Source organism: Copidosoma floridanum, unplaced genomic scaffold, assembly GCF_036245765.1.
Source record: "Copidosoma floridanum isolate Cflo_tuat_1 unplaced genomic scaffold, Cflo_Japanese_pri ptg000020l, whole genome shotgun sequence".
Taxonomy (NCBI): domain Eukaryota; kingdom Metazoa; phylum Arthropoda; class Insecta; order Hymenoptera; family Encyrtidae; genus Copidosoma; species Copidosoma floridanum.
Genome location: NW_028321897.1, coordinates 9,578,618 through 9,596,101, shown reverse-complemented (window position 1 = coordinate 9,596,101; position 17,484 = coordinate 9,578,618). Strand labels below are relative to the sequence as shown.

At 31.5% G+C, this 17,484-nt stretch overlaps 1 long non-coding RNA gene across 1 annotated transcript in view; it reads left to right on the top strand.

The window, feature by feature from the left end:
• The window catches only part of LOC149374371 (uncharacterized), a 249,771-nt gene extending 233,468 nt beyond the window's left edge, over positions 1 to 16,303 (top strand). Inside the window, exon 3 of the long non-coding RNA XR_016293136.1 lies at positions 16,272 to 16,303. This is a non-coding gene — a long non-coding RNA (uncharacterized LOC149374371). The remainder of the gene's footprint in view (positions 1 to 16,271) is intronic.
• The last annotated feature ends 1,181 nt before the right edge of the window (positions 16,304 to 17,484 follow it).

Sequence of the window (17,484 nt, the reverse complement as noted above, 5' to 3'; positions counted from 1 at the left end):
AAATACTCAACCAAAAGTGAAAAATGGATGGTGCTTGTTACTCCTGAACACGTCGCAGTTCTCGTCTTGATTAAATCATGATGTGCCACTGGAAGATTCGCCATAGAGTGATGATTTAACGATGCCTTGACGTAGCCTCTCACGCCACAGATGTCGCGCCTTGGGATGGTGTTAGCCGTGCCATGGTAGGTGGAACAGGCTCGTAAAGCAAGGCAGCAGGGGACCTAGTAGATGTTTGCGCAGCCTGTAGTGCAGCTGTCACAACAGTCCTCTATTTCCAGTAGTAGTAGTGCTCAGGGAGTCCCTTCACAAGTCAACAAAGAAGGAGCATTTTTAAAACGTAGTCCAGGGGATAACCTCCAAAACAATCCTACCACTAACACCAAATTGTTATGTCCTAGGCCTGTACTGATGGATATAGACATGTCAACCCTTTGAGGATAAGCTTGGAATACCCTAGTGTTGGTCAGACAGATCTCTTTGTTATCGGTTGGTTACTCTGATTCATGAAATCGCTGCTTGGCAAGGTGCTGAAGCACGCAGTCGACGTCCTGGAGATGATGTAAGTCGAGATTGCCCTCGAATACCCCTCGACATAAAATGATGTGACTTTGATGTTGCGTCCAGAGAATCAAAAGATTTTTATCAAAGATCCTTTTGCAAGAAGATCCAAGTGCGATATTTGAGATTCAGGCCACTCGAAGGCGTATGGCTCAGATAATCAGTACTATCTACGCTGCTTGCTCTCTTAAACCGTATTTCTGGGTCCTCAAGAGGCTCTTAGAGCTTGAAAGTTCGATTTATTTGACCTCGCTTATTTTTTGGCTTAAAATATTGACCTTTCAACAAAAAGTCAAATTTTGCACTATCTTGTGTTAATTTTATACCCTCACTGCTAAAAATACAGACATTGAATTCATCTATGTATAGGATAATAAAAATCATTATAAAAAACCGAGGTTAACATGGTCATTGAATTTAAAAACAAAAAAATTCTATAGAACTGTGTTCATTTTACGTTATAATCTTCTTATTTAAAGTTGTAAAAGCTAATCCATTAAATCCTTAAGCACGGGCCAACTTTGGACCAGCTTACCTATTTGGATCACTGTTTAATTAACAAGAGTTAAGTGACTCTTGGTTAAGGGTTTTTCTATCTGTTATTCTCCCTTTTTTTCTTTCTTTACGTTTCTTTTACAAGTCCCTTTAACCTTAGATTGTCCCAACACCTTATTGTCCATGCTTTGCTGCTTTGCACAAAAGCTGATGATATCCTACCTTGGTCGTTGATGAGTCACTAAATTTTGACGCATCTTTCTTACTCTGTATCTTTAGTTTCTTTTTTTTTTACTTCAGGGTGTATTGCCTTCTCGGCTAGTGACCGTAGGGAGGAGGTCTTAATCGGTAGGTGGCTGTATGTGCCCTTGTACGTAGGCTTTAGTAAATCCAACACTATTCAAATGAAATAATTTGACAATTGCCATTTTCAGATGTGCCTTTAAGAGATTTACTTAACTTTTGACTGCAATTTTAATCATTCTTGGGTTTCTTGTTCAAACTTGAGTTAAAAATGTTGGTAAAAGATCAAATGTTATTGCAACCGTCAAGTAGGCCTGTTTTCGTGTTTCTTATTATTTACTACCAACTTCATGGCTTATTTTACTTTAGAGTATGATATGCTTTACAATTAGTGGTAGTATTTTCAAGAAAAATCATTCTTTCATGTGATAACTATTATTTAAAAGATAATTTTGTGATTTTCATTTTGGAACAGAACAAAAAAAGCTAGGGATAAGAATCATTGAAAAATCAAGTTTGGTGCATAAAGGACACCCGTGTACCCATGGTAAGTTAATGCATATCATATGCAATAATTTAATTCTGCGAAACCAGCGTTTCTGGCTACAATTGTTGTTACTGTGGTACTTAAGGATTCCACTGACAATCTCAGATGAAACATGTTCAAATCTCTATTTTTCTTTTATTGTTTTCCAACATTATTGTGTATACTGGGCCCATGCAAATGTTGGATGCATTTCAGAGCTTTATGCTTTGCATACAGAGCTTCATCATGTGAAATGTAAAATATTTTTTATGTAACTTTCCTGCCTCATCTCTAACGAATCTCTGATCTTTACTTCTACGTTATGTCACCATAGAGGGTGCCTTAACTTATAAATGTTTAATATTTTTGGACGTCCCATGTACACAAGATGTCATAATAAATAGATAAGTAAGCTATAAGGAGGTCCATTACATATCTTAGACACTTGTTCAGAGCTCTAAATAAATTTTGAAATCATTTTATGTGGTATTAACAAAAATTGTTTTCTTTTTCAGCGATGTCCACCGTGTAGCTGTTACCCTACTTAAAAAAAAATGAGTATGTCAACACGGGCTGTTATATTAAGATTTTTATAACGTTACATGATATACCTTAATAAGCAATATAACCTCAAGTAATGTACCTGAATAATTTTTGAAAAAGTGACAAAAACAAATGACAATGGGTGCTTGAGTATCAAAGTTATAAGTCTTACTTCTATATAATTATATAGCAGATTATATAATTATAAATATAAACATACATTGCATGAAACGATATTGTGTACAAAGGTAGTGCAATTATCGTTGGAATGAGTAAACCTACGTTAGTTGAATATGGTTTCAATAAGTATACTGATATTTATTAAATAAAACAATATAAACATTATAATATGGCACAATACAATATAAACAGTGTCCCTTCAGGAAGTTCATCACACAAGGGCTCATTTAACAGATATTATTTAAACATCAAAAGTATACTTAAAATACTATAAGAAATACCCAAAAAAAATTTCAGATTATTCATCTGTACCATCTTTCGCATGTTTAATTTTAAAAAATTGCACTCAAACGTATAACCTTATGGAAAAATCACTTAAAATTACATTTATAAGATTAGTACAAGTCCCACAATTTTTGTTTGTACAAAAAATTACTTTTAGATGAACCTGTTTTATTTTAAAATGGATTTATACATATATGTACTAATCTTTTTTTGTATCCGAACACAAGAAAAAATGGGTCAAGTATGTGTAAAAGCGTGTATTTAAGCTGATCCATATAAAAAGAAATTTCCAGCGTTGCAGCATATGTTTGCGCTTCTCCTACCTCTCTGAAGTTTGTTCTCAATTACGAAGAGAATTTTGTGAAAGAAGAGAACGAAAAAATCAATTATTGTATTTAAACAGTACTAAAAACTTTTTTTTTTAGTATCAAAGTTATTAAAAAATGTAAAAAATTGTATAAACAATTATTTACTTATTAAGAAATATTAATAAATAATAAGTTAGTAAATGTTTAGTAATACCTATGAAAGCTTCTCTGTTTGTAAATACTGATTTTCAAATTAAAAAAAAAACAGATACCAAATATATATTTTATTGGAAAAATAATTTATTTATATAATGTTTAGTTGCATTAATAGTGAATAAGAATTTAAATTAGAAATATGTTACGAACTGTAAGATAAAGTTAAGTAATCGATTTTCCATTGTACGGCCTGCTCATAGCAAAGTGGGTAAAAATATTGCTCAGTGTGCAAGAGGATGGGTGTACGGATCTCTTTTAAATCTTTTTTTTTCTTTTTTTTATGACATTGATTTAAAGAAAAAATTTAAAAAAATTTTAATAGGTGGTCTAGTGTGGTGGGGTAATGTTGTGATGTATGGTGCTATAACGTTATTGAATGTAGTACTGGAGACCAGAATTACGTCACAAAGGGTGGGGCAAAGGAGGAGAATCAAAGCAAAATCCAGTTTAGTTACACTTTTTCTCAAGGTCACTAATCTGAGATCGTTGATTTATTCTATAGTGCAAAACGCACCTATAGGAGAGTATCACTTCAAAGAGTCCTTTGATACTTGAAATACTAGACATTTATGTTATTATTTGATTTTTAATTATATATATAGACTTATTAAAAAAAACCTTATGATTTAAGAAAAAAGTAAAAACTTCAGTTGGGCTTATAAAATAAATACTTGTATACCATAGAAATGGACCTTGAATCATTCTATTGGTCAGGCCATAAGCTTTCCATATCTAAGACCCCACTTCACCACATCCCTTAGAGATTGCACTAAATTTTTAGAACGAAGTTCTTTATGTCACGTACCCGGGGGTCTGGAATTTCAAAAACGATAGATTTTATGAAACGGAAGTGGGTTACTGAAAGTCTCTTCCTCCTAAGTTTCCTCCCTTACCCCGTCACCCTCACCATCAGTCCCCTACAAACTTTTTCCCACCCTATTTCTTCTTACCGTGCCGTGCTACTATCCTGCATACCTTAGCCCACCATTTCCCTTCACACTCCAAAGCAATTAATTTCTGAACGAATTTTAATTTCATTTTTTAACAAAAATTTTTATTCAACTTTAAATTATTTTCTTTTACGATTCTAAAAAAAAAAAAAAAAATTTCTACTAAAGAGATTTGAACTCTTGACCGTCTGCATACAAGTCAAGTACCTCATTTACTCTGCTACGAGCACTGCTAACAATAGAAATACAGTTTCTTGTACTTATCGTGTGGTTCATAACTTATTTTTCATTTTTATATGCCATTCACTGATAGTACATTTTACTAATGATATGTTATTTATTTAAGTATTATTTAAAACGAAGTTCTTTATGTCGCGTGCTTGGGGGGGCTGAAATTTTAAAAACGGCAGATTTTCATTAAACGAAAGTCTCTTACTCAAAGTCTGTTGCTTTGAAAAAAAATTTTTTTGCTAAATAATAAATTTAAAATAACAACAAAAAAAAAGAGCTAAAAAAAAAAAGTAATGAACTTAAAAATAAAAAAAATAATGAAGTGAAATACAAAAAAAAAAAAAACAAGAAATGAAAAAAAATAAAAAAATTCAAACAAAGTTAATTAAATAATACATAAAAAAATAATAAAATAAAATATAAGAAAAAAAGAAATAAAATATAAGAAAAATTATAAAAGAAATGAAAAAACAAATAAACCGAAAAATAAAAAAAATAAAACAATTCAAAAGAAACAAGCCAGGGGGTATAAATGGGTCATGGGACCCATGGTAAGAACGTAGTTCTTTAAACATGACATAAGTATAAAGACACACAATTTCTTAGGTAGACGTTAACTCAAGTATTACTACTGTAACTAGAGAGATATATTATAACACAGTTTTACCAATTTGTTTTATAAAAAAAATCAAGGAACTAACTGAAATTAAGGAGCAGATCAGAATATGTTCTATATTACAGACTTTGAACTTGGTCAAGTTTAGTAAGAAGAAAAATGAAATTACGTTATTCAACAAGTTATGATTTCTATTTAGAAAGTCCATTAAATTGGGGATACATAAGGTCAATGAAATAAGGTTTAACATTTAATTCCTACTTAAAATAACATTTTTACTTGTGTTAAGCAATACTGGCATCCTTTTATTTAAGCAATAAAATTTAAGGTCTAGTATAAGATTTTCTAGATAACGATTAAATCAGAACGCCTTATTACTATACAATTTTGTAGTATAAATATTGTCAAAGAAAGCAGACTCACTGAAAATAAAGTGATAGACATTTGTTTAAAATTATCACGCTATAAATACAAAGAACTAAATAGAAAGAAAATGAAAGAAGGATATAAAATAGAAAACTAAGAACGAACCAAAGGGTACAAATGGATCATAGGACCCACGGTAAGAACAAAGTTCTTTAAACATGAGATGAGGATAAAGACACACAATGTCTCAGGTAACAAGGGGGTTGCCAGACCCATAGGAAGAACAAAGCTCTATAAAAATAAGTACTGCATTTATGTAGTTTACTAAGACAAAGACTTGAAAAACGAATTAAAAAAAAATTAACAAAATTTAATTCAGTACTTACGATGGTTGAACTTCGTTGGTACTGTATTCATGCATGACGTACTCACGAAGTTTAACTATCATGAGCACTGAACTAAATTTTCTTATTTTTTTTTATTCATTTCTTAGGATTTTGTTCTAGTGAACTATATAAATGCAGTACTTATTATTAGCGTTATTTTAATGCCAAAAAAATATCAGGTTTACAAAAAATCAATTGGCATTGTATGCATCAAGTCCATAAAATACTAATATTTAAAGCGTAATCACACGCCTTATTCGGTTTACTTTGCATAACACTATTTATGCTGATAATATTTTTTGTTTTTTTTAAATGTATTATTTCGAAGAAAAAAAATTTTGTTTTACGAGGAAGAAACGTCTAGTACGCAACTTCTGTTTTGTAAGAATCTGTCATTTTTAGAATTCCAGCCCACCCAGTACGTGGCATAAAGAACTTTTTTCTAATTATTGTAGGAAAATAAGATCAAAATTTGTTGAAAAATTATTTGCTTGGGAGTGTGGAGGGAAATCGTGGGCTGAGGTGTGCAGAAGACTAGTGTAGCATGGTTAAAAGATGTAGGGTAAGGGGAAGTGTATAGGGAACTGATGGTGAAGGTGACGGGGTAAGGGGGGAAATATCATTAATTAGAAGGAAGCCACTTCTGGTATGTGACTTGCGTTTCATACATATCTTTTTTTTTCATAATTCCAGCCCCCCCCCCTCCAGTACGCGACATAAAGAACTTCGTTCTAAAAACTCAAATTACACAACGTATTCTTCACTTAATATCTCTTAGATACTGGGCCAATTAAAAAGCTGCAAATATTATAGTAACTTAGATGTGGACTCTAGCTTCCATCAATGGCTATAAAATTAAGTGAGGCACCGAAAACTTTTTTTTTTCTAGCACTTACAGTCTTAGCTTACAGCTATTTGCATCGTACGTTAATTTAAAACAATGGCACCTATAAGGGAAAATATGTCGACGCTAACTCAGAAGAATAATTAATATCAAATAAACAATGATATCTTTAAAGTATTTATTTTAACAATAAGAAATATTTATCAACTAAAATAATTCTTTTTAGTCTCAAGTAACAAATGAATAGCAAATAAAACTTTTTTCTTAATGTCCTAAATAAAAAGTAAATTTCACATATAAAATAAATATAGTACATAAGTATGATAAACATCATCTTCTGATAAGTTAATATAAAAGTACTTTATAAAGTCAAATAATACTCGAGAAAAATCACTAAACAGACTCATGAAATAGAAGCGTATAGCAAAAAAGATTTTTTTTATTAAGTAGGTTTGGGAGAAAAGTTAAAAATGGAGAAACGTGCTAAAAAAATTCATGTCATACATAAGCATGTAAGGAGTGCAGATAAATTATTTCAGATTCTTGACAACTGAAAATTTTAGAGAAAAAAATAATGGAATATTGACAGTTTAACACGTTTTTTTATGACAGAGCAAGGTTAGGTTTGCCAATTACTTGAAATTAAGGTATATCTTAATAAGTTGGAATAAAAATAGACATTTTTATAGCCTACTGGTATAAAAAAAAGATGCTTGACAGAAAAAATTATGCATTGCCAGGCATTTTTCAAAAATGTAATCAGTTACAGTCGTACAGTTTCAAGTTTGTAGAGTGCAAGAGGAGATGCGCAGTAAAGGAGGCCCAGATGCGGCAGAAGGGGGGACTCCACGTTCCCTACTTTTCTAAATGATACTCCTAAAACTTCCTAAGGCACTATTATATACGTTTTTTTTTACTGAAAAGAGTGCTTAAAATTAAAAATATTACATCAGTCTTTTAATATACATTACTATTGAAATACATACTTGTAACAGATTGTTGTTCATAAGATTCTTTGCATTCATGTTAGTAGTAAATAACGACAAATTTCCCTCTACATGTGGCATTGTTTAAAATTGCTGCATGAAGCAAATAGGCCCTAAAGAGGCACCTAAGACTCTCCAAGCAGTAACAGATAACATTTTGAGAGACGTTAATGGTATCAGATGATTTGTGTACATAGACAATTTCATTATTCATGTGAGCTTACTTTATAAGCATGACAAAAAGATGAAAGAACTGTTAAATCACTTAAAAACAGGTCCTGTCTTGAAAGAAGATAATTGCCTGTATCTCATGTACAAAAATTGCCTATTAAACGTAATCTTTAGAGAAAGTTGCTTATGGAGTACATTATTACACAATATAATTATTGGGGCACAGTAATTATATTGTTTTATATTATAAGCTGTTATTACCTTGAAGTAAAAAAAGTATTCACAAATTTCTAAAGACTGGAAAGCTACAACTGCCAGTTTTTCTAAGTGTTGTTAAAAAAAGCTACGTCTCTTCGTTCTTTACTAAAAAAAACTCCTTGTTACAGTTACAGTCTTAACCTTAATTAAAGTTTGTCAACTGCTTAAAAAAAACTCTTTGTACTTAATCTCTATTAAAATATTCGGATATAACTGCAACTTTTATTTTTATAATGGATGCTTCGGACGTTATCTCTAGAGTAATATTCAGTCAGGCTTGGGTTGGAAGAAATTTGCCTGTAGCCTATGCCTCCTCAAGTGTGAATACTGCCAAGAATAAATATACAATTACAAAAAAAAAGCTACTCGCTATGGTCTTTGCCATAGTACCTTAGCAGTTGAAGACAACTACCGAGCTAAAAATTTGTCATAAGTTCTTACATAAGTTCTTTTGTAATTGCTTATGTAATTTCTAACATATGTTTTTATGTAAGTTCTTATTTAAGTTCTTTAAATAGAACTTATGTCAGAACTTGCACACGATCTTACATTTGCTTATCTACTAAGAACTCACATAAGATCTCATGTAATTTCTTATGAAAGTTTTTATAAGAGTTCGTGTATCAGTCGTTTTAATGTATTTAATTACTATCTACATACATACGCGGTGAATTTAATAGATGTTTTCTGCATAGAAACTGTTTTAATAGCTAATATGAATTAGTTGATACCAAAAAAAGCATCTCTTACCTTTACTAAGTGGATTTAAGCCTGGTCCAGAGAATCTCTAGTCAAGTGTCTTATCTACTTGGTCAGAGTGGGTTCAAAACATGAGAAAGAATTGATGTTCTCATAAGATACTTTTTAAATTAATGCTTATTTTTACCTTGGTTACCTCATTTATTAATAAACATCTTATAAATATACATATAACATTGTTTTAAATCTGATAATGCGTTTCTCGACAATAAATCGAGTAATTGATTTATCAACTACTTTTCGTTCACGGACTTTATTTAAACTTTACTTCTACTTTTTATTCTAAGGAAAAAATAATCTATTTTAAGAAGTGTAATAAATTTACTGTAATTGCTACAGCAAAGTTCAAAATTAACTTTTTCTCTCCAATACCTCAATATCGGTAACGAAAACCAGCAGCAAAAATAATTTTTCTCTTATGTATACATTACTCAAAAAATTATATAAATTCTTAAAATATAAGTTTATACATGAAATGAAGTTTTTTTAAAGTATTTGATATAAAGGAAAAGTGGAAGAACGCTTCTTAACTAGTATCAGAGATTATAAAAAGCAATAACTTAAGGACTTAATAACATTGATGTTCGTATCAGATGTACCTTATGAGGACGTCGATTCATTCTCAAGTATTGAATCCACTCTGGCCAAGTGGGTAAGACACGTGACTGGAGAGTCTTTAGACCAGGTTCAAATCCCCTTAGTGAAGGTAAGAGATGCTTTTTTTGTATTCACTAATTTAAATTAGCTAGTCTCACAGCTTTTATGCAGAAAAAATATTTATATTCACCATGTATGTATCTAGATAGTTACTAAATGCGTTGAAACGACGGATACACTAACTTTTATAAGAACTTACGTAAGAAATTACATAAGATCTTATGTATGTTCTTGGCTGATAAGCAAATGCAAGTCCGTGTACAAGTTCTGACACAAGTTTTGTCAAAAGAACTTATACAAGAATTTACATAAAAATTTACGTAAGGAATTACATAAGAAGTTACGCAAGAACTTATGTAAGACCTTCTGACCAATTTTCAGCTGGGTAACTAACAGAATAAATACATGACAGACTAAAACTAAATATCCCCTTTTTTTGGGGTCAATAGATCCTGGATGGCTTTTTATCCAGGGTAACTGGGAAAGTGTGCAATGAGACGGCGGCTATTTCTGAGAATATGGCTTTATACGTAATATATGCATTTAAGTCTACTAAGCCGAAGTCTGTTTCAATCTTTATTCAGAAAAACTTGCCCCAAGAGATAGTGGTTAGAAGACAGACCCAAGGGCAAGAAAAAAGTTGTAGAATTTGACAAAGAAGGAAGAAAGAAAAAAGTAAAAGTAAGGAGACAAAAATCAGAGAAAAAGAAAAAGTTGAGAGTGAGATTAAGAGAGTATAGTAAAGTGGTGTGTTCATTTAAGTTTTTTTACAGAAGTATTTGTACTAACTAAGTAGATAATTATTACAGATGATCGATCCAAGATAAGTTAATGTATCTCTTTTTGACGCCACAGCTGTAATAATCGCTACCAACTTTCTGTTGTAATTTATTTGCTAGTTTGGATATTTTAGGGTAATCAAACCAATTAAGGATTAATTGTGCAAAGTCAATAAATGCAAAGATGAACTTGGATTTTTTAAATTACGCAGTTCCTTGCAGGAGACTAAAGACCTTAAAACATAGGCTTAATTGAAAGAAGCCACCACTCCTTAGTGTAATACCAAAAAACATGCATGTAACTCCCTAGTTAGTGTAACTTTTGTAGCAGTGGGCAAACTTAAGCAAGATATCCCATTCACTCTCACTAGGGAGTGATTAACTTAGAGAACTGAAAACTAGTCTTTAATTTAAAGAATCAGAAAAAGGTTTCTCTTTCTGTCTCACTCTCTTTCTCTCTCTTTCAACATTGAAGCATTTTTGCCGTTCAGTGACTCGAGCCACCTCTGTCATATCGGAATCCTTGAGTAACTTGGGGGTTAAAACGTCACCCGCTCATGCGGCTTTTTGTCACACGCTTCTTTTGCCAACTCTTGAACGGTGTACTTCTGTAGTGTCACGTTACTGCGTACTAAGCTTGAACTGTTAACCCGTTATTACATTTGTTTTAGTGATCTAAGTCTGATCAGCGTGAGAAGACAGCTTGATTCAGGTAGGTAGATTTCCGATAATTTGTAAAAAACCGCTGTTTATACTACTGTATAATCAGTGGCTTGGCAACGAGCTTACTCACTTTTATCCTATCAGCATAATTTACGCCATATCTAAGCTGCTTGACTTTAAAGCACTTGAACAAATATTGGCTTTGATGGAGTCTACTGCATTACTCTTCCCCAAACAATCTTGCTTTCGTAGATACCATAACACGTACATCACTTTATAAAATATTGCTAATAATATAAAAAAAGTAAAATATGAGAGAAAAACTACAATGCTAGTAGTTTTGTGCGTTGAGTTTTTTAGATTCTGCTTCCATCTAAATTAAGTCATTTCTGACTGGATTATCACAGGGCAGCTATCAGTTACATGCTAATGACATTGTTTCAAAATATTCAGGCCCTGTGTGCTAGATCAAAGAGATAGTCCTGGTAGTTAAGTATGATTTAAATCTTTCTTAACATTTACAGCTGGCATGGTAATATCATCATTGTCAACAGTTACTCTGACTGGGCACCCACTCTTACGGAGACTCTACTTGGATCTCATTGCTCTGAAGATTCCGGGATTCCCTACTTCATTTAATTTGTTTAACGCTGGTCAGTGCACTGATTTATTTGTACTTCAACTAATGTTGACTAATTGCGTTGGATATGTCCTATGAGCCGTACACTTAATAAACTCGTTGTTAAAACGCGTTACTCTATTTTATCACCAGCGTTAACCATTCAAATCATATGAGGCCTGTTTGAAGGTTCTTAGCGATTGTTCCTTGCCAAACACACAGAGCTTAGCTCGCTCTATGCCTTCTTGTTTTTATTCTTAGATGTAATCAGTCCTTGTACTACCTGACAAATTATTTAGTATTTAGATCCTAAGATGAATATGGTGCTTGTTGTTGCTCTACATTTGACCTAAGAATAGGCTAAAAACTTGCCAGGGACGTTAGAAAGACGTTAATTATTTCAATGTGATTTTTTTTTATTTTTACTTTTATTGCAGAAAATCCTCTCAAACATTGTTACTATCGTTATGGTTATTAGTGATGAAATTTGTGTTATTTTCATCTTTACATTTCGTTTCTCTTTATTCATAAGTAAATTTTTTTTTCTTTTTTTTTTTTGTTATTTCTCACTTTCTTATTTTGATCCTAATTATGTTGTTTTATGTGAGATTATTTTTTATTTTATTATATAAAGTTTAAGCTGAGAAAAATTTTATAACTGCTTATATTTATTTCTAAGGCTACAGCTTATGTGTAAGCTTAGTCATATTTTGGCAATTTTCTCAAGTTATGATGCTGTAGAACCTTGAGTGCCTTGGTGTTAATCAAAACTTACACTGTTTCTCTTGCTTGCTCTTTATATGTGTGCGTGGTCACTTGTTCTTTATTTTTTTATTTTTGTAGAGGTTTTTATAGACTCCAACGTCCCAGAAGACTTTATTCACTTCCTAGTCTCAATTATCCTAAAAAGTTCTAATCCCAGAGAGCTCTGTTATTTCTAATGACTCTTAAAACATTTCTTATTAGGATCTTACACTGAAACGTATAAACTGCTGTTCTCTCCCTCAAAGTAAATGTACCTCTGTTCATTTAAGTACAAGTAATTCTAGTAGACAATACGTACGTAGCCCAATTCCAGGTTACCAACGTGTCATTTTAAAGAGGACTATCTATTACAATAAAATATTAACAGAATTTGTATGACATCACATCCGATGTTTCAATTGAAGTGATTCGTTAGAAAAATATTTATACATACAATTAAAATCTGAAAAGTTTTTATAATTTGAAAAAATGTAACAATAAACCCCAAGAAACGTTTATAACGTGAGCACATGCCTGGTTTTCGTTAGTTAACGAATTATTTAGCCTTTATGCAGAGCAATGTCAGTCAAACAGATAATAAAATGGTTATCGCAATAGTATAAAGCCATCTTTCATAACTACTTACTGCATGTTTTCGACGTTAATACAAGATTTATTGTAAAAAAAATTAGTTAAGTATTTTTAAAAAATCGTTACATAATCCTTCAGTTTTTTTTAAGAATATAGAAATCATTTATTATAAGAAACAGAGCAAATTTTAATTTTTTTAACGTAACAACTTATCATTAAGCTGTGCAGTGACGTTGATGTCAACTTGCCTCTAGCAGAAATAGAGTTCGCTAATTGCACGAGACTCACACTTACCATGATTAGACCTAATTTAAATCAAACAACCTAAAGTCATGGGAAAGTCATATTGGCCAAAAAATTGGGACTTATTTTCTATCTGACATTTGAGATGTATGTATTGTGTAGATACATAAAGATGCCTAGAAATATTATGTAAACATAGGGGGACATACAAATGTATATTCACTTTAGATTACTTTCATTCTCATCACGTAGACTAAGCTGTCCCCAATGCATCCCCTTACTATGATATGTCTCTGAATTCTCACCATTGCAGTTCAAGATAAAAAATTGTCTATAAAAAAGTATTATTAAAAAAGGTAAGTTCAGTGGTGGTAAGTATTTTTCTGTAAAAAGTCTATGTAATTTCAGAATGAAAAAAAAATGTCATAATTTAGCTGCCAATGTCACTTCTTATGGACAACTTTTTATTTTTTACTTGTAAAGCCTAATATCGTTCAGTATGAATTTTGTGCTTTCAATCCTTTTTATAAACTAATGTCATTTCGCATTGCAAGGCAATATCAAAATATGTCGAGATATCATGTAACATCGGTCTATCCACGTATATTTCTCCCCTTTTTTTCAAAGTTTTCTACACCGATCTTTAAAGCAGTGAGCATGGAAATCAATGTGCATCTTAAAAGAAATAAATCACCTTTGGGGTTGCTCGTATCTAAGGTACTATGACCAAACATGACTCACGTTCATGTACATTGGTCTGTGCTGACTTGAAATAAAAATTTAACAAAATACTTGTTAAATCAGAAAAATAAAGTAACTTTAAAGAATCAATAGATGCAATAATTTAGCTGGGAGCAGCTGTGCCAATAAATGAAAATAATTGAGAACTAACACAACTTGACTAAGATAAAATTTATGGATAGTTTATTAAATTCATAAAACAAACATGGCTAGGACAAATTCACGAGACTCACAATAGGTAACAGCAGAATGAGTAAGGGTGTTAACCCCAGTGAATCTAGCAGAGCAACATTATTAATTTTTCGTTTGTTCTTGCAGATGCATGATTTGCTAAGCAATTTCATTACACTATATTATTTTTATACTATCCACAATAGCCTAGTTTTTGTAATCCTGACAAATGTTGCTATTCGTTTAATATGTGAAGAAAGACAGGAATATCGAGCCAATAATCAATAATAGCTCTTTTTTCTCTTCCTGACTAAGACATGTCAAGAAAGAGAGAGAAAGAGAGAGAGAGAGAGAGAGAAATTTTACGAGTACATGGCCACTCCAATACAAGTAACGTAACTTTCAAACCCGAAGGGCACCGTAAGCTAGCGTCCTCTCTAATAAGTAGGCAAAGAGACATATATATGAGTTGGTCGTGCTACTAAGCTTTTAAAATACATTCGTAACTAACAATTTTTTAAAATGGCTGACAAGCTTAGTTAAGTTAACAATCAATGGTGTCGACAAAGACCTCCTTACATTTACTTTAGATATAAATGTTTTAAACCGCAACCACTGCTGATGGTAATTATTCTTTAACGATTATTGATTTGTTTGATTAATGTATACGGCAAATCTAGCAATTATTAAAGTTATTTTCAATTTAAAAATACTTTTACCACTCTATCGCTTATGCCACAATGCACTAAGCGACTATTCAATCAACACTTACACGAAATATTGAGTGATTTTCACCTCTCTTGTTGCAACAAATTTTATTGAATAAATGACCTGTGCTTACCATTAGTAAATTTAAGTAATATCTCATCTTAATATTAATATAGAGTAACATAGGAAATCTGTAGAATTTGGATGTTAAAAAGAAAGGAAGGGCACGAGTGAGTAAATCACCTAACCCTCTCTTAATACGCATATAGAAAAGCAATCCACACACGGGAAGTGCCAATTTTTAATTGGCTGAAATAGAGCAGCTCTAGTTTATTAAATCTTAGACTATTGTATTTTTCCCTATGATTTTTTCCAGCAAGCTTTCCTGCGTCGTTTTCGAACCAGCACGTAGACAAGGTCCGCTACTCCTTGTTAAAAGAGCCTGGAGGCCCAAAAACAAGCAGTTAATTTTTACCCCTGAACGGTTGACTAGGTAGTTGGAGTTTACCTCTGCTATCATACGGTCCTTCACGAGTGCGGTTTAAACTTTAGCATCAGAATCCACGATGGTTCTTTACGCGTTTAATCCTTATACTTAAAATAAAAGTAAGTTGTGCTAAAGTATGAAGGTTATTAACTTTGTCGTTTTTTTTGTCGTGGACGTAGTCTTAGAGTTAACATGCTCACTTATAACGGTATCAATAGGTTCTGAGCCACGGGAATAAATAATCGAGTTGCTTTCTAGCGTTTCTTGCAATGTATAAGAAATTGCAAAGAGTTTTTCCTATAATATTAGATATAAAATTTAGTTAATCCAATAGCACACCATGGAAACAGCGTTTTAACCATGAATTTCATTCTTTGTATTTGTCTTAAAGTCATTGCCATGGGAACAGTTTTTTTAAGAGAAAGACTATAGGTCCACTATTAGTCAGAACGAATTTTATACCTAATTCCGTGAGAATTTAATCATTGACATGGTATTCAAGGCTTTTATGTAAAATATGTAATATATTAATTACAGTTTCATTGGCCCTTTTCACTATATTATTTTTATACTTGCTGTTCTTCTCCCTATTAAATTACTATTTTGTACAATTTTTTCCGATTCTTTTTTCTTTTACTAGGTCTGTTTCAATACTAGTTTATTAATTTTTCACACTTCTTGTATTTTTTATCTTACTGCTTCTTTTCTGTACTCTAACCGATTTTCCGTAATAGTTGATAAATAAATGATGTTAGCAGTGTTATGCATCAACCTTCATAGTTCCACCCCCTACTTTAGACTTTTTTAGGGCCCTTTTATCTATCAAATCAAAATATTTTGAATAATACGTCTACAGCTTTCAGAAATATTTGACAGCTCACAGGACTTTCTTTAAAATAAACATCTTAGTAAGTTAAAAGAATTATAATGTCATTTTTTTACAGCTTAGGATATATATGCCCTCATTCTTATAACCCTGCAGACTTTTTTGCTGGAATACTTGGATCCAAAACAAATACATCATTAGAAAATAAATCAATACAGCATATTTGTGATGCATTTCTATCTAGTAATGCTTGTATGGAAATAGACTTACATCTGCGTCTTGAAATTTATGAAAGTAAAATGAAAGTGGTAAGTCTCGTTAGAAAGTCATTTGTTTTATTAATAACGTGTCATTATTTAAAATACAAATGTTATATAATACGAAAAAAAAAACAAAAAAATTGTAAAAATTTACTTCAGCTTCAATAATTGCAGCATTTCTTCGTAAAAATTACTTTCCATCAACACGAAAATACTAAAATCAACGAGTCATAACACTTATTTAATAATAACACAGCTCATGGCATGCTAACATATTCACTGTACGTGTATGCACATACATGACTTTAAATGTAATCTTAGTAAAATAATAAGAAAGTAAATGACTTTAGGAATAAGCACAATTAGTAAAATCAGCGTACGAAGTACACACCATTAAGTATTTATATGAATGTTGTTAGTGATACGTTATGTAGCTAAAAAAACTACCATGCACCAAAATCCGAGAAATGAAGATGTTTCTTTTTAAAAACGGAAACTCTATTTTAGTGAAAACAACTCACTTCGTCCTTACAGTTTTAGTATTTTTTTAGAACAGAGGAGGACGCATACTTACTTTTAAAAAAAATTAAACAACTTTTTTTTTAATGTAACAACGCGTATTACCTAATATTTGAAAGCATTTTTTTTATATTTCCACACATACAAGACGAAAAAAACTTTGACATACTTAACCTTAAACTGCATGCTCAAATGATCCGGAAGAAGCTATAATCAGCTCAAATGTAATGGAGAAGTTCCTAAAAGAGATGTGGCTAGTGATCATCATAAAATTAAAGTCCTTAGTTTTTTGTCAAGATCTCAACACAACACTTAAATCTTTAAGTTTTTGTTGGGACTTAAGGATATTAATAATTATTTACAATCATCTAAATGCTACTGTATTTAACTTTATCTTACTTAACATATTTTTCTGAATAATAAGGTACTGTTATAACATTTACTCAACATATTCATACAGTAAGCATAGTCCCTAATAACGTAATCAATTTTTAATATGTATCTCTGCTATAAATTAAAAAAGGCAGATAATAAAAAGTCACAAAAATAATT